Below are 21468 nucleotides of genomic sequence, written 5' to 3'. Positions count from 1 at the left end.
TCTGCAAATGTGTTTGTTATAAATACTATCACAACAGCAAGGCAATCCTGTGGCTTCCCCACAGCTCAGCTATGTTAGTACTTGGAGGAGGCAGTGTGGGGTGTTTTCTTTTTTAGAACAGCAATATAAAAGTCTACAATTGCCTGTGATAATTGGTTGCAGTCTGGGGTGGGGAGGCAGACAAAGTCTCATGGCATACAGAGCAGAGAAGGGTTCAGCAAAGATGATGGGAGTCCCGGAAAATGAAGAATGTGTCTGATAGCCATTCTATTCTGTTGACAATGTCGATGATGGTGATGTGTGCAACAAGGATACTGTCCTTTACAGTGACATAAATCAGTGACAGATGCATGAGGCAGAGCTACCAGGTCATGTAGGAAGTGAGATATTGCTTTGACTGACTGAATAATTATGTGTGTGCATGCATGCCTGTGTGGGGTGCATGGTGTGTGTGTAAACATCCACGCATTAAAATGTCTGTATACCTGTCAAATTGAGTTTGAGATTATGCCAGCCACCATCTCTAGATTTCTAAAAAGCTAATCTCTCTGTTAGGCATTATTATTATTATTGTTATTGTTGTTTTTGTTGCTGTTATTATTATTGTTGTTGTTATTTTGTGAGAGGTTTTTTGTTTTTTGTTTGTTTTTCAAGATGGGATTTCTCTGTGTTTCCCAGGCTGTCCCAGAACTTGCTCTGTAGACCAGGCTGGCCTCTGCCTGCCTCTGCCTCCCAAGTGCTGGCATTAAAGACAGGCACCACCACCGCCCGGCAACATTATTTGGAGTGATCAGTGATGACCCTTTGCTGTTTGAAGGAGAGCATCGTTTGGGTAGAGGGAAGGTGACACACAGTGAGATAAGAACTTGCAATGGCTGGTCCACAGGGAGGGTGAGTGCCTCTCTCAAATACGGAAAAAGGATATCCACCAGGAGCCTCTAGGAGAGGAACTCTTCCAAGCAGGGGCTAAAGCTTCAGCTGAGCAGTGAGCTTCGTAGGAAGAACAAACCTGGAAGAGAGGTCGCTTTCCCTCCCTTCCAATGCCCCGTGCACTGGCTGGCCAGGAGCTCTAGTTTCAGCCCCTGCTGTGAGCCCCACTCTCCTAGAAGCCCCATTCTTTAGAAAAGCGTGGAAAAGTGAGAACACTGGAAATGGGCTGGAATTCCAGGGGTAGAGGCACGTAGACAAGAGGGACATGATATTGCATCCTATCAGCTTGTCAGTCAGCCAACAGAGTGTCTCCGGGTGCCAAGCCCTGAGCGAAGCCAGGTGAGGAGCAAGCAGCAAGAAACGGTCTCTGCCCAAAGGACAGTCGGATGCCTGGGCAGGAGAACAGTTACAACACCAGGACTCTATAGCCCATCCCACCCCAGGGCAATCATTTCTGAGGCAGGTATCTGGGAAGGCTGCAGCTGTGAGTCCCTTCTGGCTGCCCTGCAGTATCTGCCCTCACCCTGTTGTGCCCATGATGAAAAGTGGGGCCTGGGAAAGACCGAGGTATGGCTGGCCTCACAGACATGGAGGCCTGTGTAGACCTGGAATGAACCTGCTTTTCCACCTCCAGATTGCTGCTTCTGGGACAGTTCCAGAGCAAAGCCTTCTCAAGGGTAAGATCCAAGGCCGTCGGCTTGGATGGCAGTTCAGCCATGGGATCTAGGAACTGCAAACCTGCCCAGCTGGAAGGAGTCGTCGATTGCTTATGTCAGTGTTAACATGTGGTGGTGCTGTTTGGTTATAAGCCCTTCTGTGCTAGGATATTCAGTCCTGGTTGGCTGTGGCTGCCACAGCACTGCCCTTTGCAGGGAGAGGCTTGGGTGCCAGATTGTTGAGTACTACCCCCCGGGACTCAGCCTGATGTTCATCCTTCAGCGTCCGTGACCCTCAGTGCCCAGCTCTTCAGAAAGTGAAGCTTGACATAGTTGAAAAAATGAAGGCTTCACTTATCAGAGCAAGCCTGACTTTGGCTTGTTTTTATGAAGTCTGTTAGCCTATTTCAGTCTGACTTTGAATCTTCTGGGGCCAAATCCTTGGACATAGAGCTCTAGAAACATCATTCCCTGCCCCACCTCCACTCCGTTCTCCCCTATCCAACATATTCCATTGACCCTTAAGTAAGTTTGTGTGTGCGTCAAAGCTGGTTGAAATGTTTTGGCTGTATGATGTTGCTATGGTAACCGAGGGGGCATCTCTTTGGCCTTCAAATGATTTGTTCAGCAGAATTAAGTGTTAGTTTGGAAGGAAAACATTGCTTGGAGCTCAGCCAGAGGGTGCTGAGCAGCCACTGGGTCCCTCCTTCTCGCCTATAACTCAATGTCCCATGAGATCTCGGGGTGGAGGGTGGGGGGTGGGGGGACTCTGTTCCCTGTGGAGCCTTGGCGGGCGGTGGTTTTCTCTTTTAATCATTATTTTAAGCAACTTGGCTTTCTGTCCTCATGTGGGGAGGCATGTGGGGGAGGTCTTTTAAAAGGGGACCCACACCTCCCTTTTCCTCCAGCTAGGCCTCCATTCCAATTGCCTGTTGGCCCCTCTGTGGCCCTCTGGGAATCTTCTTGCCTTTTCCCCTGGAATACCTGGACTGAGGACTGCCTGAGTTGCGAGCCAGGCAAGATTCAGCTCCTTTCTGCTGTTCCGGGCCGCAACTAATCATTGAATCTTTGAAGCCTCAAGTTTCCTGTCCTGTGAAGTGGGAATGATAATAATAGCACATAGCTCATGAAGGTTTTTGTGTGTGAACTAAGGGAGCCATGAAAACATTGATAGTTGATAATAATTAAAATGGTGAAGTGCACTAAAGCAGACGGCGTTTGCTCCAGGCGCTGTCAGAGTCCTGGGGAAACATCCTTAGTTCACCTCCTTGTAGGCAGCAGCTGAGCTGAGCTTGCTCCCCGCCTCTCCCTGCTTCCTTGGAAGTTGTCATGGTGATGCTGCTGATGCCATCATTTTAGTGGTTCATGTCTTTAAGGATGTAGACCTCTTGAGAAATTGGAGGGAAAATGCCAGTCCTCTCCTCCTCAAGTGATAGAGACCCAGAATTTTGCATACAGCTTAGCAGATCCCAGAGGTTGACCCATTGCCCCCTGGGGCTCTAGAGACCTCAGGCTAACCCCAAATCCCTCCCCCTGCTTAGACTCTGCCCTCTGGAAAATGCTAATACCCAGGTTGCCAAGACAGAGTCTGCACATAAGTACAGACAAGGGGATGGCAGGACTCCGCAGGCTTTTCTCCAAGTTCCATGGGAAGACACCCTCCCCCCCCCCCCCCGCCCCCGCACGCGCGTGCCAAGGTTATGTGTAGAACCCCGTTCACTAGTGCTAAAAGCTGAATTGCTGCTACAAGAGGGGTGAGCAGCTTAGAGCAGGCCTACCCTGGCCAACCTTTTCCAAGGCCAGCCTCTGAGAAGACACAGGGGTAGAGCTGAGGAAGGAGTGAGGTGGCGTTAGGCCTCGGGCCATGGCAGCAGGTGCCAGCTCTGGTCCTCATTCCTCTCTTCCCTCTGTGATTGGATTATTACAGGGTATGTCATTTCTGTTACCACCAGGATCAGGACAGCACCTGGTAGCATTGCGCTTTACAGTTTCCACAAGATGATCTGTGTGCTGGGCATGGGGTACCACTCAGTATAGTTAGTTCTTCAGATGATGAGTTGTTAGAGAAACACACAGCCCGCATTGTGTCCAGCCTTATCTATTAATCACGCCTGGCCCAGCCCCTTCTTCACATCGTGGCCCTGATAATCCACTTAGTTTCAGCTTTTCACTTCTCTGGAACTCGTGAGAGAGGAAAAACAAAAAATAAAAAACAACAAAACCCTCACAGAGCAAGGGTCGCATTTCCCCCACGGGTACCGAGTGCCAGGAGCGCGCCTGGTTATGTGCAGTTTTCAACACTGTTGGGTAGTTACTTTTCTCACCGCTATGACAGATTCCTGACAAAGGTGGCTAGGAAGGGGGCTTATCTGGCTCGAAGTCTGAGGGTACAGTCCATCGTGGTGGGGAAGGCATGGAGGCGGGAGCTTAAGGCAGCTGGGTCATGCTGTTCCTGAATTCAGGAAGCAGGGAGAGATGGATGCTGGTACTCAGCTCACTGTCTCCTTTTTCTTCAGTCTGGGATCCAGCTCATGCATTAGTGCCTCCTGGACTGGGTTGAGTCTTCCAACTCACTTAACCCAGTGTAGAAGCTCCCACACAGAGATGCCCTTGTTTCCTTGGTGACTCTAAATTCCATCAAGCTGACACTATTAGGGATCATCACGGCTTTAAGAAGGAGGCATGGTTCTTAATCTATATTTGCATATGGGAACTGAGGATTTGGGGGAACAGGTTATTCACCCAGGAGGAGGAAGAGTTGGAGTCTTTGCTGACATGGAGAAGGGACACAGTAAAAATGGTGTATTCCTCCTCACACATCCTTGTTCTCCATGTGTATTGACCTGGGAGACAGCAGCAGTCAGACTTAGCTAGGAGTTAGCAGGAAGGGAGGGGTCTGAATGTTTCTGGGAAAAGCCTGAGGTGACCTGTCACTGGGAACTCATGTGCTGCCATGGGCAGGTGGCCCCTAGTTGAGATGCCTCTGGGCGCCAGGTCTCTCAGCCCCATGCTCTACAGAGCCTCCTGGGCCAGGAGAGGGACATCTGCAACCGGATCAAATTTCTAGGCACAGTGACCAGGAGCCCTCCAGGCAGCTGCCAGCAAGCCAGCAGCTTGCCTCGGGAGTGTTTGCGATCCTCTGGCAGCTGAGTGGCCTCTGCACCAGGCTCCTGGGTCTATTTTTACATGGCCTGAAGGGCACACACATGTTACAGAACCAAGAAGGAATGGGGGAAAGCTCAGAGGCCTCTCAGAGTTTACAGCAAAATAATAGAAAGAAGCCAGGACCAAGAGTGGCAGGGAGCACCCAGAGTTTCCTACCCAGTGGCCATTCCACCGTCCTGGTTTGTTTGAGCTGTTATATTTTAAAGTGGTAGCAGTCCATGTCTGTCTCGTACCTTAGGCCTCTGTTTTGTTTTATTTCACTAAGGTTTGTTTTTATTTATGTGTGTATATGTCTGTGTATGGATTTGTTGATGAGTGAGTGCAGGTGCCCAAGGAGCCCAGAAGTGTCAAATTGCCTAGAGCTAAAGTTACAGGTGGCTGTGAGCCGCCGGACTTGGGTGCTGGGAACTGAACTCGGGTCTGTTGAAGCCCACTGCTGGCTCTCCATTCCTCTTCTGCACACTCAAGAATAGCTAGAAGGCCTTTCAGGATCCAGTCTCTGTCCTCTTTAGCCCCACTGCTGGACACCGTAAGGTGCATGAGGAAGGCTGGGTGTGTTCAGGTTTTGTACCTTGATATGTATTGTCTGGTCTCCTAGGGTGACCTTCTGCATGTCCCCTCTGGGCCAGCGAGGCCGTTAATGATCAGGTCAATTGTTTCCAGAAGAGCTGACATAACTAGGTGCCTGTTTGTGTGTGTGTGTGTGTGTGTGTGTGTGTGTGTGTGTGTGTGTGTGTGTGTTCACCAGAGTCATCCTTATAGGGAATACCTATCTCACCTGAGCTGCACAGGCCTCTGCCAGAGAAATGACTGACACACAACAGGTGACTGGTGCTTGTCTGGTAGACAAACAAAGGAAGGAGCTGGCACAGGTGTGTTTGTGGTAGAAGGTCTGCAATGCGAGTTATTCCTATTTCATCACCTCCAGCTAGGCCGCAACTGGCACCCTGGGTAGCAGCGTGGAAGCTGTTTGCAGGAGTTCAGGAAAATTTTGCAATGATCTAGAAAGTTCTTTCCTTCTCTTAATTCTTTGAGTTCAGAAAAATTTTGCAATGATCTAGAAAGTTCTTTCCTTCTCTTAATTCTTCCTAGATCGATCTAGGAGAGTTGCATAGGAAATGGCACTTGTCAGGACATGTAGCTCATTTTCAGTTTGAGTTCTTTTGTTGCTGTTTTAAGCGACATGCTGAAGCATCCCATGGGATGCTACCAGAGATTAACACCGAGCGGACAGGGATGACAAGCCACCATTCCGAGTGCTTCAGATGCTATGGTTCATTTTAGTCTCCTCACAGCTCGCAGGGTGAGGCGTCAGGAGCTCTGCAGGGCTGACGGGGGTCACTGTAAGGAGCACGCCCCCTCTTCTCTCCCTCCTCAGAGCCGATGTTCCTAGTGTTCCCCGACTGTTTACATACAGTATTGTACGGGAAACACACCTTGCACACACTGTGTGCCGAACACTGTGCCTTGACGCCTCATGTTAACTGTTTTCCCGATATCCTGTGGAGGATGGCAGAGGTACAGGGTGAAGAAAGATGGGCATGGGCTGTAACGGGGCACGGCCGTTTGATTGTGAGCTGAGCAAAGCCCAGATCTCTCTGAGGCAGCTTCTCTCTTGTAAAAGGGGGAGAATGGAAGCTGCCCCTAGGCAGGCTGTGAGGCTAGAGGGGGGCGGTATAAGGGGCTCATGTCAAGTGTACATGAGATGGAAGTTTCCATTGGGTGCCACCCACCCACTCCCTATTGATCTGTGCAACCAGGGTGAGCACAAGGATTTTTTAAGGGGCAGGAAATAATAGAGCCTGATGGATACTATACTGCCAGCTTTGGGGACAGAGGCGGGGGCCATGAGCCATGGGATACAGGGGCACTAGAAATATAGGGGTACATCCTGCTGTAGAGGCTGCCCAATGGACACAGCTCTGAAGCACAAATGGACAGAGCTTGTGAACTTAGCTCTCTGAGGCCTATATGGGATGTCCGACCCTTGTAAATTAATGTGTTGTTCAAATCTGTTAAGCTTGTGGCGATTGCTCGTAGGAGCATCAGGAAGCTAACACACTCTAGGATTCAAGCACAGTGACTTACCAGATGAGAAGGGCAGTTCTGGGGGTTCCTGGCCACAGCTAGCCAGGCTCTTTCCTGTAAGGCTGACTTTCCTGGGAGGTACCTCCATTGTTTGCATACATGAAGGAAAGCAAGGAGCTCTCCATGCCTGCACCCTCTGAGCAGGTACAGGTAGGAGGTCTATAGAGTAGTTTCAGTTCGTTTTTGGCACATTCTCCTCCCTCATCCCCTACCCCTGTATCACAGGTACCCCAGACTCTGAGCAGCCATGAAAGGCTGCGCCGTTTCATCGGAACTCCCAGAGCTGATGCTGACGGATACAGTTCTTCTGCAAATGTAAACTTGAGTGGGTCATGCTCCCCGACTCACGTGTGTTTGTCTTGTAATTGACATGATGTTTAAGCCATTTTTACGAGAGACTGATCATATTTTATGTGTTATTAAATAACGCCAAAGCTCTGTCTTGCAAGTGGCCTGTTTTCCATCTCTTTGCCTTGCTCCTGGCATTGGGCTATCCAGGTTACACGTGTTCAGCTCTTGTTTCTCCGATGGAAGAGCTAAACTGTATGTGATCTGACCACTCAGGGACTTATCAGGGGCAGAAGCAATACTGCTCTTCAGATTTTTTAATAAGTGTAATACTTTAAAATGCTTGAAGATTTGTCCAAGTTGTTCTAGGCCAAGAAATTCTCCCATTCTGTATCTTCTCTTACAGTGTCACTTAGTTTTATTTATTTTTTTTAAATTAATTTTTCTAGACAAGTTTTCACCAGGTAGCCAGGCTGGTGGGGAACCCACAAGCCACTCCAGCATCATAGCTGGGCACCGCCATTCCCGGCTCACGTCACAGTTATGAAGGGGTTTGAGAAGACACCAATGTAGCAGCAGGTCGTTTGGGTTTGGCAAAGCCTCTTAAGCAGGGCTTCTCAAACTTCAGTGAGCACGAGGAACATGGTAAATGGGATGTTCTGGGCCGGGGCCTGCGGCTTTTTCACCCTAGCCTTTTTCACCCAAAAAAAATTTGTTTTTAAAACAGAAAAGAAAAAAGAACCCCCCCCCCAGGGATATACCTGTTCAGATATGCTTTTAAGCACAGTATCTAGTCATCAGGGTGTTGAAATGTTTTAAGTTGACAGTATTTACAAAGTGTCTCCTGAGGCTGACATAGGACCTAATCTGGTGCTCTTCTGGGAGACAGTCTTTAAGAACATTGCTCATTCTTTTTGTTTTTTTTCCAAGACAGGGTTTCTCTGTGTAGTTTTGGAGCCTGTCCTGGAACTCACTCTGTAGCCCAAGCTGCCCTTGAACTCACAGAGATCCGCCTGCCTCTGCCTCCTGAGTGCTGGGATTAAAGGCGTGCACCACCGCTGCCTGGCTAAGAACACTGCTCATTCTAAGCAGATGGGGTTTGCCTTGTTCCTGTCAGTGGCTGTGGTCTCATGGAAGTGACTTCCCCACAGTCCTAGTTCCTTGGTCTCTATGACCCTTCGTTTGCTATGTGGATATATTCTAGGGTCCTAATGTATGTTTGTCTTGTAATTCCCATGACATTTAAGCAAATTTTACAAGAGACTGATCACATTTTATATGCTATTTGTTTTTCTTTCTCCCCCAAGTTTGTTTGTTTTGTGTGTGTGTGTGTGTGTGTGTGTGTGTGTGTGTGTGTGTATGTGTATGTGTGTGTGTGCAGGTGCATGCATGCACATATGAACAGATACATGCATGTCCATGGAGACCAGAAAAGAGCATCTGATCCTCTGCGCACACACTCCATGATGCGTGTATGGAGTCAGAGGATAAACTTGCAGAATCTAGTCTCTCCTTCCACTGTGTAGATTCCAGGCATCAAACTCAGGGTTTCCAGACTTAGCGGTAGTCACCTTTACCTGCTGAGCCATCTCACTGGCCCCTGGGCTGTATGATGATAACAAAGCTCTGTAATATAAACAATGCTTTAATCTCTTTAGCTCACTGTATTCCCTACTAGACATGAGTGGTTTGCAGGCAGAGGTCTTATCCCTGGTAAGTGCTCAGTGGAAATCTGAAGGGGATATTCCTCTCACACCCATGCCAGGCCTGAGGTGTCCGGAGTGGTAGCTGGCAACCTGGTGCTCAGGGAGGTACTTGGTGTATGCCAGGGTGATGGCATGGGGAGAGGGTGGGTTTGCAGCATGCCTCAGACCTTCCTGAGCAGAACAAGAAATCCAATGATGATTTATAAGCATTTGGATCATGGTTTGTATAAAAGCCATCTGGGCCCCGTGCTTGGGCCCACCTCCCCGCACATGTCCTCATGGAGTTCTTATGTTCAGCCTAGCATCAAAGGACTGGTTTTTCTATGTGTGGTTTTTAAATTTTTTTTATTTTCTTTTTATATCTCCATGAAAGAGAACTTAGCGTGGGATGCCTGTTCACATTTGAAGGCGTTCGTCGCAGTCTATGTGTGCACACAAGAGCTGGGAGCCCTGTGCTCGCTTGAGCGGAGGTGGAGGGTGGTGGCCTACGAGTCTCAAGTGCAGGGTCAGAAAGACTTTAAAAACAACAACAACAAAAAGCCCGGCTGATGTTCTCCATTTAATGAGAGTGGCAAAAATTGATTTACTGCTTTGGTGGAAAGATAATCAGGCAAGGATGAGTTAGCTCTTTATGGGAAAAATTGGCTAAAACGGGGCAGCAGCTGCTCCCTCTGGGCAGGTATGGACTGGATTTGTGACTATTCGCATCTCCACCTACCTTTTTTTCCCCCTTGCACTGTTAGGGATCAAACCCAGGGTCTTATCCATCTCAGGCCGGTGTTCTGCTACTGAACTGCACTTGTGGCTCCTCCTACCCTCTGGTACCCAGCCTCTTCTATTGGCTTGTTGCCGGTCTATCCCCCGACACTCATTTTGACTCCACTAAACGATTATATGCTTGGGAGTATTACGAACTTCTTAGGAAATCCCGTGCCTGGCCCTGTGGTAGTCTGAAAGATTCTCGTTCCAGAAGCATCTTGATTTGGGAGGAACACCATGCGAGTTTAATTGCTATGGCTGTAATAGGATACCCTGACCAAGAGCTTAGGGAGGGAGGGGTTTGCTTTGCCTTTGAGTTCATGATGGGGAAGCCATAGCAGCAGGGACAGGAGACTCATCTGGCAGACAGGAAGCAGAGAAATCACATTTCATCCCTCATAGGAAGCAGAGAAGTGGGGGAGACAGGAAGTGGGGCTGAGCTATAAAACCTCAAAGCCCACCCCTAGGGACACACTTCCTGCAGGAAGGCCCCACCTCCTAAAAGTCCCATGACCTCCCCTAACAGCACCACTAACCTCGGACCAAGTGTTCGAATACATGAGCCTGTAGGGGACATGTCTCATTCAAACCACAGCGAGTGCTTATAAATGTTTTTTTCAGGGATTTAAACTGTCTCTGCTTCTGAAGGGTGAAAATACTTCAAATGAACTTCAGACCCTCTTAGAAGGAAGCTACCTTCCTCTGTGAGGTGTCCTTTCAGGGGACAGGATTGGATGTGGCCTGGATGGATAAAGCCCTCGTGAGTTGCCTTATCACATTGCTGAAGACTCAGACTGGGAAAACGACCCAAGGAAATGCTCAGTGCTCAGCTTGGAGAAGCGCTTGCTGTTTGGTTGTTTACACAGGGAAGCACAGTTTACAAAACACTTCTGTTTATTTTCTTCTCTTTTTCTTATTAAAATTTTAATTTATTTTACATACCATCCACAGTTTCCCCTCCCTCCCCTTTCTTTCTGAGAAAGTGTTTGCATAAGCAAATCAAAAGGCTCTTCTGTGTGTGTGTGTGTGTGTGTGTGTGTGTGTGTGTGTGTGTGTGTGTGTTTGTGTGTGTGTGTGTATGCATGTGGAGGCCGGAGGGCCATCTAATATGAGAGAACAGCCAGAGGCATCTGGAAGAGTCCAGAATAAAGAGAGAAAGACATAAACTGGATATGGCCAGCAGACTGGCCAGGGTCAGGGCTCTCTGTGAGAGATGGGAGACAGAGAACACATAGTGAGAGAAGCAGGAACGGAGAGAGCGAGAGAACATAGCAGGAATAGCAGGGCTATAAGGAGAATGAATAGCTGTGGGGAGGGAAGCCTGTGAGCTGAGGGGAGTGTGAGGTAGGGGAGGAGATGAGAAGGCCTAGGATGCTAGCATGGACTTTGAAATGTGTAACAGGTACCTGAGATGCTGAGGCAGGCTAGAGGCCAGCATGAGCTTTAATATTCTAACAGGCACCACCGACAGCCATTTGTCCCTTCTGTCAGAAGTAAGGGAAATGACGCATTCCACAAGTTCCTGGGGAATGCTGGCTTTTATCTAACCACCAGAAATTGTCCTACAGTCCAGCTTGAGCCCATTTCTGGATATTTGGACTGCCTTTTGGGGTTTGGGGAATTGGAGTTTCCTTTGGACCGTAGAGCTGACTGACCAGCAAGGCCCAGGGGTCCACTGGCCTTCGCCTCACTAGTGCTGAGATTTCAAGGGCATGCCACAGGGTCTGGCTTTTTTCTGGTTTCTGGGATTGAACTCAGGTCTTCACACGTACAAAGCAAACCCTTTACCAACTGAGCCATGTCCCCATCCCTGGATCTCCGTCTGTATGTGTTATGTGTAACTGTTCTTAGGAGACTCCTTTGAGAAGGACTTTGGGCATTTGGGATTTGGTTCTTTCACATTCTACCAGTTGCTTCATTTATTAGTTGGTGTGGAATGGCCTATTTCACCATCACCCAGCAGGTAACCTTAGTCTTTGGAGTAGACGGGTGCTGTCTTCTTAGCACACTGAGAAGGAGGTGACAGCACATGAAATGGTCAGTATTCATGTTTTGTTTTTTTAGTAAACATGAATTTTTTTAACAGTAAGTGGAAGTTTTATTTGGTTCAACTGAATGCTTGCACAAAGATTTAAATAGTAACAGAGATTAGCATTGTATGACAAGCCAAACGCTGTCACTGTTTCCGCACAGGTGCACCAGGGATCATGTAGCCTTGGGAAGCTCAAGGGTGTCCTGCAGTGGAGACACCTCCCATGTCCAGTATATTTTCCTCATTCATGACCACAACATGTCTCGGACACTCTAGCTCTCCAGTAAGCTGAGTCGATTATTAATACTATTTAAATTATTTTTGTTCTCAGTTTCTGACTGAGTGGTAGGTGTCCTTACTCATACTGTAGAGTTTAGAAGTATTGGACAAATCTAGTTCCTCAGTATGAGGCATCTTGCATGTGACTTGCAAAATTCCCAACCACCTGTTAGTGATTGGTGGTGGTATATAATTCCAGTCCAACCCCTCAGCTCTCCCTGCAAACAGCTTTGGGGATAAAATGTGGATGTGCCTTCTGTTTGCTTTATTGTTTGGACTTGTGGTGGCCTCAGGTGTGGGATTATAAACAAGCAAAGCGACAAGAAGACACAGAGCATGGTGAGCCCATGACTGGTTCTAAGTGTGTAAGCTGACTCAACACGCTTGTGACGGCCAGTTTATGGAGTGGTTGTTTGCTTGGAAGCCAGTGCATGCCCAGGAGGCTGGCTGTTCCTTGAGGGAGGACAATACTGTTCTGTCACTGTGCTGTCTGCGTCTAGGCCAGGGCCTGGAAGAGAGCGGGTGTTTTTCAAGGACCGTGTGAGACCTCTGCCTTCCAGTTACTTCCCAGACAAGATTCTTCTGCAAGTCTCACTGTTTGGAACTGGAAGTCATGATTTTCTGGCTAAAATTCGTGTCTGGGTTTGTTCCTTCTCTCTGGGTAAAGCCAAAGGTTTCTGCAAAACACTATCTAATTTTTAAATGTAAATTTGCTTTCCTGGGTTAGCTTTTCGGTCACTGTAACAAATCCCTGAGGCGATCAGCTTCCAAAGAGAAAAGTTCCATTTGGGCGCCCTGGTTTGGAGATTTCACTCCACATCTGCTATCTCCTGTTGCTTCTGGGTTTACAGCAGGGCAACCGTGCATCGTGGTGAGGAACTCATGGCAAAGCAAAGCTCTTCTCCCTTCAAGGCTGCCACAAAGTGAAAAACAGATAGGAAAGGCAGTATCTACCTGGCCCCTTGTGCATACCCCTAGTGACACCCACTAGGCCCTATACTGAGTGGGTTCCACCCACCAATAGCACCAGCCTGGGCTGTGAAGCCTTTAGCACATTTCAGTGACATTTCCAAACTACAGCCGTCATTCACATTGTATATGATTCCCATCATTGACTTAATTGGCACATCTGTCCATCACCGCTCCTGCTGTGCCTTTGATCCCCAGGGACTTGCTTGTCTTAACAGCTGAAAGTTTGTGCCTTTGACAGCCACCTCCCTGTTCTCTCACCCTCCAGCCCCTGGTAACCCAAAGCCTGGATGAAGCCCTCCAGTATGGCCCCTTAGCCCTCCTCAGTTCTGTTCTGTTCATACTCTACTCCTCACTTGGAGTTCTTGACTTTGATGCCGGCACTCTGAAAAGTTAGCTTCAGCTGTCCACTTGACACAAACCTAAAGTCACCTGGAACCGCAACTGAAGGATGGAACAGACCATGCTGGCCCGTGGCCCTGTCTGTGAGGCATTTCCTTAACTCCTACCTAATTGATGGCAGGAGGGCCCAGCGCACTGTGAGCACCGCTCTGACTTGCCAGGTGAGCCTGGGATGACGGAGAAAGGCAGCTGAGCAAGCCAGAGGGGGCAAGCCCTGAAGCATCATTCCATGCAGTCTGAGTGCAGCAGGCAGTCCGCTTCGGGTCCTTCCTGAGCTCCTGTCTGAGGTCCCTCCATGATGGACTGTAACCAAATCAATCCTTTCCGAAGTTGCTGTTGGCAGTGTTTACTCCAGCAACAGAAAAGCGAACAAGAGCAGGGAAGTCACTGGAGCAGGGGGAAGGACGAGCTGGGCTCTGGCTGAATGCACCGAGCAGGGCTGTGCTGTGTGGAGGTCCCCGTTACTAATGGCTTGCCTCCACTGACCGAGCCGCCACCTGTGAAAGCAAGCGGGCAGCGCTCAGCTCTGGAGATCCGCGCTGGGAGTCTCCGGGCGAAGACCGGCTTTAGCACCTTTGTCAGGCTCGATTTGTTTCAAGGGAAGATTTGGAAAGTTGGAAACCCCTAGGAAAATGAAGTAGTCTAGGCAGTTGGAGACACAGTGGAAAAAGATAGTCACCGGAGGAATTTGAGAGGCTTGGTTTCAATTTCTCCCCCTCTAGAATTTTTTTGTATCCATATGGCCTTACCCATTTGCTAAAACATCAGAGAAACTCCTGTAAAGTTTCCTCTTCTTTTTTTCCCAAGGAATTCTTGACAGCATCTTGGAAAGCTAAAGTTATAAATATTATAAATGGTATGGTAGATAATGTTGCCAAATCGCAGGAAAGAGCTGGGCAAGGCAACAGAGCAGGGAGAGAAACAGGGGGACATGGAGCCGTGTGCCACACCCAGCCCGACCCCCACTTTCTCGGGCCTTCCAGTTTGGAGCCCGCTACCATAGATAAGCTCTTTCTGGCCCTAAGCGGCTCCCATACCTGATGACAATGGCTGGGGCCTGACAGTAGAGCTTAAGTTGCCTTTTTTTTTTTTAGGTTAATGAATTGGCTGGGCATGGTGGTTTATGCCTATTAGCCAACACACGGGAAAATAAAATGACTGTGAGTTTGAGGCCAGCCTGGACAATAGATGTGACCTTGTCCCCAAAAACCAGGGCTGGTAAGATAAAGTGGATAAAGGTGCTTTCTCTGCAACCCAGAGACCTGAGTTTGATCCCCAGAGTTCATGTAAAGGTGGAAGGAAAGAACTGACTCTACAAAACAGTCCTCTGACCTCCACACATATGTCATGGCACACGTGCCCATGCACAAACATGTGCGTGGTCACACACGCCCACACTATTAATCAGGGGGAGAAAAAGACTCTTTAGAAAGAAAGAAAATGAAACAACAATAACAACAAAAAGAGGATGAGCAGGGGCTGGAGAGATGGCTCAGCAGTTAAGAACACTGGCTGTTCTTCCAGAGGACCCAGGTTCAACTCCCAGCACCCACATGGCAGCTCACAGCTGTCTATAACCCTAGTTCCAGGGCACCAGACACCCTCATGCAGGCAAAATACCAATGCACATAAATTTAAAAAGGGGGGGAGGGGACCAGTAACTTGCTTTTAAGTTTGTGGCAGACAGTCTTTGAAATACACCCTGGTGTTTCACTATTCATATATGGTGCATTGCTTGTCCTGATTACCAACTATCCATCATCTTGAACATGAATGTTTCTTGGAGGGACAGCATTCCAGTTCTCATGTCTAGCTCTTCTGATTATACAATAGTGTTTACTCTTGTCAGCCTTCTTTGTGATAGAAGGCCGGAACTTAACCCTCTCATCTGGCCATGACTTTATGCCCATTAACATTCCTAAAAGCAGATTGACAAACCATCTAGGCAAGCAGCAGCTAGGTGATCTATAGGTCAGGCCTGGGTGCTCCTAGTATTTTTTTTTTTTTTTTGGTCTAAGAAAAGATGGACAATTGGGGTGTGATCCCTCATTTCTGAAGCCTCCTTCTAAAATAAAAGCTCTGTGTGAGCTTTGCTGGGGTTATACTGACAGAGGTGTGAGGAAATAAGGTGAAGCTGGCAGACACCTGGCATGCCCCCTTAGTGTGTTGTGACTAGTGTTTAGGAGGACATGTCCCTGGAGTGGTGTTTGGTTTTTGAGTTGATATTCTCCTTCTTTTGTGTATTTTATTTTTGTAAATGGGTGTGGAGATGTACCTTGCCTTGGGTGTGTTGGGTCCTTGGGAATCCAGGCTGGTGAGAGAATGAAGAGAAGACAGATACACAAACGCATACACACACAAGAAGGCAGGGGCCTGGAGGGCTGTGTGCACGCTGATAACGTGGCACCGAACGGTGTATTATGGGCAGCACGTGGGGGAGGGGTTGAGCCGTCTCAGGCTGTAAACATCCAGAAGAAGAAGCTGCAGTTGCTGTTTGTACACGTTGACCAGTCATTTGCAAGCGCTTGGACTTGGACAGAGAGGCTTGGCCTTTCTGAGCCTGATCCGTACGAGGAACGGTTTTCCCAGCATCTCGTGAGTCCTTGGTATGGCCGTTCCCATGTCAACAATACACATTCGCTCAAGACTTCCCTGACTCAGAGCTTCCTGGGCTCCCTACGGAAATGAGGACAGGTTATCAGAGGAGCATGGTAACCTTTGGATAGGGTGCATTCCTTTTACATGGAATCAGACGTTGAAGGCTGCTTCTGTGCCTCCTCATCTCTGTGCCTCCTCATCTCTCTTCTGGTGCATAATTCCTAGAGCTTCATGTGGAGGCTGTGGCTGGAGCCATGCCCAACACAGAATAGCCCATCCTTGGCTGGGAAGGGTGTGGCTGCAGTTGCCTTGGTGACAGAAAGTTCCTGCCTCCCCTCCTTCCCCACCTCTGCCTCTTCCTTAGGCCTGAACACACTTTCCCCTTCATTTCTTCAGTCAGCAAGTATTAAGTCCCTACTATGTAGTGGTCCCTCTCAGGGCCACGTCAGTAACTTACTGTATGTGTGTGAGTGCAGCTTTATGTGCCACAGTGCATGTGTGGAAAGGACAGCTTTGAGGAACTGGTCTCCTTCCACTGTGGGGTCCAGAGAGGAAACTCAAGGCATCGGGGTTATGTGGCAGAAACACCTTTACCTGCTGAGCCATCTTCACATCTCGATGGCGAATTTTGATGGCAAGTAGCACCGTCAGCAGTGAAGAGCACTCTCTCCGCATGCTCATTCTCTCTCTCCATCTCTCTCTCTCTCTCTCTCTCTCTCTCTCTCTCTCTCTCTCTCTCTCTCTCACACACACACACACACACACACACATCATTTGAGCTGATGTATAAATTTTAGAAGTCACATTGCTTTTTGAGTGACAGAATTTGCATGTTCAAACCTAACCTTGCCTAGGGTCTGGGCATCTTGTGATTTAAAAAAAAAAAAAAAATAACCATGGCTGTGGCTGGGCTTGACTTTCATGCAGTAGTTCCTTGCCCTCTTCCAGAGTGGAGAGCACCAAGGGGCACAGTGAGAAGCTTTGTGTGGACCTGGTACGGCCAAGGCCCCATTCTGCCAGGAGCTCCAAGCTCCAGGAGAATCAGTCATCTTTACTTGCATTCAGCATTTTCATGTGCTTTGCACTCAGCTCTGCTGGTATTCAGAGAAAGGTGTTGCCATGGCAACTGCTACAACAGATGGTATTTGATCACCGTCTAAGCTACAGAAGAGATAGACAACGTACTTCCTGTGAGGTTTGCATATTTGTTAGCATGAGACCCCAGTCAAGCCTTGATCACAACTGAAATAGGAGCTTCTCACTACATATCCCAGGCTGTCCTGGAACTTGCTATATAGACCAAGCGGGCCTTGAACTCACAGATAGGCCCCTGCTTCTGCCCCTTGAGTATGGGTCTACAGGATGGACTTCTGGGTACTGAGACAAAGACTGTAACACACCCAGCCTTGGAGGTTGCCCCGCACACCTGAAGTGCAGATACTGTAGAGAACCTATTCAAGTCGGAGGTGATGGCAGACGGTGAGGAGGGTCTGCTCAGGGTGGAGGCTGTGCTGCATTTGGCTCCAAACAATGGGGTTCTGGGGAAGGCATCCTGGCCTTCATCTGTTCCTTTTTCCTGCTCCATCCTTCAGATAGTCACCTTCTGCATCTAGGCCACATGGTGGCTCCTCTGCTGGCTTTCAACCTGGGCTGATGCTGCCCACCAGAGCAACCCAGAGCTCTTGACCCATCTCTATGGCAACAATTACAAAAGCTTCTCACCCATCCCCAACCCCCTTAGGCAGTACCGGAACGTCAGACTTCACACAGATTTGTTTTCTTTTAGCTAATTTTGGAAAGTGGTTTATATTGGCCGCACCGTGCTAATGAATAGTTCTGGTCATATTTACATATTTTTCTTGTTAAGAGTCTCTTTTTCCTCTCCCTGCCTCCCAGTGTTAACAGGAGCCTCAGCTCACACTGGGTGTCTGGATCACACATGAGCCAGGAGCCTCTTTAGAGATGGCACAGGGGCGGGCATCTTTGTGTTGTAATGAGCACTGTGATGCCATTGGGCTGGGGGTGGGGGTAGCAGGCAGTCTCAGCAGCCGCAGAGCTGGGTTGCTCACCTGAGCTGTATTTGGACGACAACCCTAAGGTAACTTGTAATCACGAGAGGACCGGGATCAAAGCAGCAGGCCCCGCTTCTGATCTCATTCCAAATGAAGCCGGCGGTTGGAATCCAGGCCTGACCCCTTCCTGCTCCCCAGCCTCACTGTGTTCCTGGGGTGCAGATGAAAAGAGGGAGGGTCCCAGCCCCCTTGTCAGGAGTGATTTCTAGCCCCAGAAGAACATGATTAAAGAGTGGATTTGTGACTTGAGGAATTTTTTTTAACTCCTCTTGTGCAGAGTTCAGGGCACTGGGGACAGTTTCAGGGGACTTGTGGGCTTGTGGGTGACATTTACATGGTGGCCAAGTTTTTAGTCTTTCATCTAATGTTTTCTGGGAGTGCAGTTCAGCCTTCTGGATGTCGTTCCTTGGGTTTTCTTGGTGCCCTAATGCTTCTTGCTCACCTAAGGAGAGAAGTTTCTGATGCTTCCCCGATTCAGGGGGAAATCAGGGTGGGCATGGAATGGCACTGTAGACCCCAAAGAGGAAGAGTATGTGGCTGCAGGCCCCTGAGCAAGATAGGAGGGCTTCCTGGATGCAATCCCCAGCACTTTCATTGACCTGGGTGATCTTGGTCTAAAGCCTGGCCTTCGTGTTCTTGCCTCACTTTCCCCATCGTGTGGTCCTCACTAAAATCAATGGCATCTGAAGAATGGAGCCCAGTCCCTGACATGTGCACAGTGAGGCTGACTGACTGAATCAACCATCAGCTTAAGGATTCTCAGCCTCTACATGGTTGGCATCTGACTAGGTCATCCTTCCCCAGAGAGGGCAGTCCTGCACACAGTAGGACTGTCACTGACCTCTGCCCGCTAGATGGCTGTGGACACCCCCACCTGCATTATGGCAGCCTTAAGATGTCGCCCGTACAGCAACATCTCCTCTTCCACTCTTTCTCCCCGCCCAGTGAAGGAATGTGAATGAAACCAGGAAGTTCTATGAAAGAATGATAGAACTTCAAAAAAATTAACTAAGGAGAAAATGTGCCTATTTATAACGGTGACCTACTTAGACTTATTCATCCTTCTCATAGACTTAATGCTATAAGGAATCTCAGCAGATGGCTGACTGAAATGTAGTAAGGCTAGCTTTTGCAAGAAGAGCCTGCCACGTGCTCTACATGATGCTGTGTGCACTGAACGTTCTATAGATGTCAGGATGTCAGGAGTAACTGCGTTACCTGATCCTTGGAAAGGGAGTTCTCTAGAAGTACGGTGTTGCAGAGCACTTTTCTTAAGTCTCTCTCTCTCTCTCTCTCTCTCTCTCTCTCTCTCTCTCTCTCTCTCTCTCTCTCTCTCTCCTGAAGTTTCACTGTTTTATTCTAGTACTCAAGTATTTAGCCTTATTACATGACCCTTTCTAGGTTAAATATTAACTGTACCACTTTTTATTTTTGCATTAACAAAAATTCAGTGAAAGACAGCTTTTTCCTTCTCTCTTTTCCCATGGGGATATAATTACCTAAGCTTCTCTCATCATCCACATGCAAGATAAAGATATTCTATTAAAGAGGTAGCATAGGATTATAGAAAAAGACAGTTATGAAACTATTTGATGTACAATATTTTTGTTTGGTTTTCAAGAGGTATTTTATTCTATATGTATGATTATTGACCTGCATGTATGCGTGTACACCACGTGTGTTCCTGCTGTCTGCAAAAACAAGAAGAGGAAGAGCAGCAAGTGCTCTTAATCACTGTACCATCTTTCCAACTCTTGTTTAAGACAGGGCCTCATCTAGCTCAGGTGGACTTTCAACTTCCAATTCTCCTGCCTCTACCTCCCAAGTGCTTGGATTATAGGAGTGTGTCATAATACTCAACAAAATTCATACTTTTATCGTGGTTTCAAAGTGATACGTTGAGCTGGAGGTGGTTGTATATACCTGCGGTACCAGCTACTCCAAAAACTGAGGCAGGAGGCTAGTGTAACTGTTCAAGTTTATCCTGGGCCACATAGTGAGAGCTTCTCTTTAAATAAATGTGTGTATATGCATATATATTATATACATTACATATATATATTATATCCATTGCATATATAAAAGTGCCTCTTTGTGGGTTCACAGCCTCCTATTAAGTAAGTGTTGTGCTGTACAGATATCAGAAACAAGCCATCACAGACAGTATTTTCTCTTAAGACTAGTATTTTCTTTTACAAGCGAGATTTTGTAATAGGGTAAAACAGTATTTGGAAGTGTAATTCTCTTATACTCACAAATGGGAGCAGATTGCCCAACACACACCATGTGCCAGGACAAGGCAGTGATCTCTTCCTCTCTGCCCGATTTCCCCTACCCCAAGATGGTATAGGACCTGCTGACATCATGACTAGACAGCAGCAGTGTGCCTAGCGAGGGCCTTCAAGGTGGGCTGGATGTTCAGAAGGAGAGGAAACCTGGGTTTAACATTAATAATAAAAAAAAAAAGCACCAGGAGAGAGTCCCTTCAAGCTGGGGACTGTGTGGGCTCTTCTAAGATGTCACAGTTTCAGTCAGGAGTCCCCTGGCCTATTTAATTAGTTAAATAGTGAGAGCCACCATCACTTTGAGACCATGATAAAAGCATGGACTAACATGTGTTGGATATTATAACACACTCCTGGAATCCAAGACCTCAGGAGGTAGATGCAGATCTACCAATGAGTGGAGAAGGGAAATGCTGGAAGTCAGTAGCAGAGCTCAGATTAGCCGAGCTAGCCTCAGATTTGAGCGATTAAGATAAAACACTTCACACTGGCTGTGACTGTGGGGACTATCAAGACATTGCCTGAGAGGGGGGAGAAGGGAATATGTTCATTGTAAAAGAGCAGTCCTTTGTTCGTTTAGAATAAACTCTGTGGAGTAAATACTGGCTTGAGTGCATACGAACCTGGGAGGTGTCTGGGAAATCCTGTTGCAGGAGTTAGTTGTGGATGAGAGCAGAATCTTCATTGTGTAGTGCAAATTCCCTCAATTCCAAAAATTGCTGTACCCAGTCAGAAGTGGTTTCTTTTTTACTCTTGGTCACCGGAGACATTCATCAAGCCAGAATAGTCTCCTTTAAAACAAAAAGTAATTAGTCCTGACAGCAGAAGTCAAATCAGACCTTTGGGAACGACCTAATTGCTTTTTGTTCAAGGCTTAGCATCGATTTGCCCTTGGCCTTGGTGTCAACACTAGCAAACATGGGCAGCCTCCCAGACTCTGGCTGTTGGCTCTGTCCTTGCCACTGAAAGGACAAAGGACAGGGACAGGGTCATAGGCCTCTGTGGTCACCTGCAATGTCTGTCAGGCTGAGAATTTTGAGGGTAAACATTGATTCCTGCTGAAACTGCCGCTCACCATTTGGACAACTGACTGCCTGCATCTTTACTGACTGGGAATTTTCTCCCAGCAGCTGGAGGATGGGTGGGTCTATCAGTTTCATCCCCACCTCTCTGTTATTGGCAACTGCTCTGGTTTTGAGGCTCACACTGTGGTGACATTGATCAAGATGAGAGATCTCA

General features: G+C 48.0%; 1 protein-coding gene across 15 annotated transcripts in view; it reads left to right on the top strand.

The window, feature by feature from the left end:
* Positions 1–21468, top strand: part of Nav2 (neuron navigator 2) — a 654337-nt gene that overhangs the window by 421719 nt on the left and 211150 nt on the right. For 3 of the 15 annotated variants that reach the window (XM_076543405.1, XM_076543401.1, XM_076543397.1), the window contains exon 1: positions 17891–17970. The exons of the other annotated variants lie outside the window; for them this stretch is intronic. The gene's annotated coding sequence lies outside the window, so the exon portion shown is untranslated. Of the gene's footprint in view, positions 1–17890; positions 17971–21468 lie in introns of those variants that run through there. 15 annotated transcript variants of the gene reach the window in all.

The sequence above is a fragment of the Peromyscus maniculatus genome, chromosome 1 (genome assembly GCF_049852395.1).
Source record: "Peromyscus maniculatus bairdii isolate BWxNUB_F1_BW_parent chromosome 1, HU_Pman_BW_mat_3.1, whole genome shotgun sequence".
Taxonomy (NCBI): domain Eukaryota; kingdom Metazoa; phylum Chordata; class Mammalia; order Rodentia; family Cricetidae; genus Peromyscus; species Peromyscus maniculatus.
This window is presented reverse-complemented; position numbering and strand designations above follow the sequence as displayed.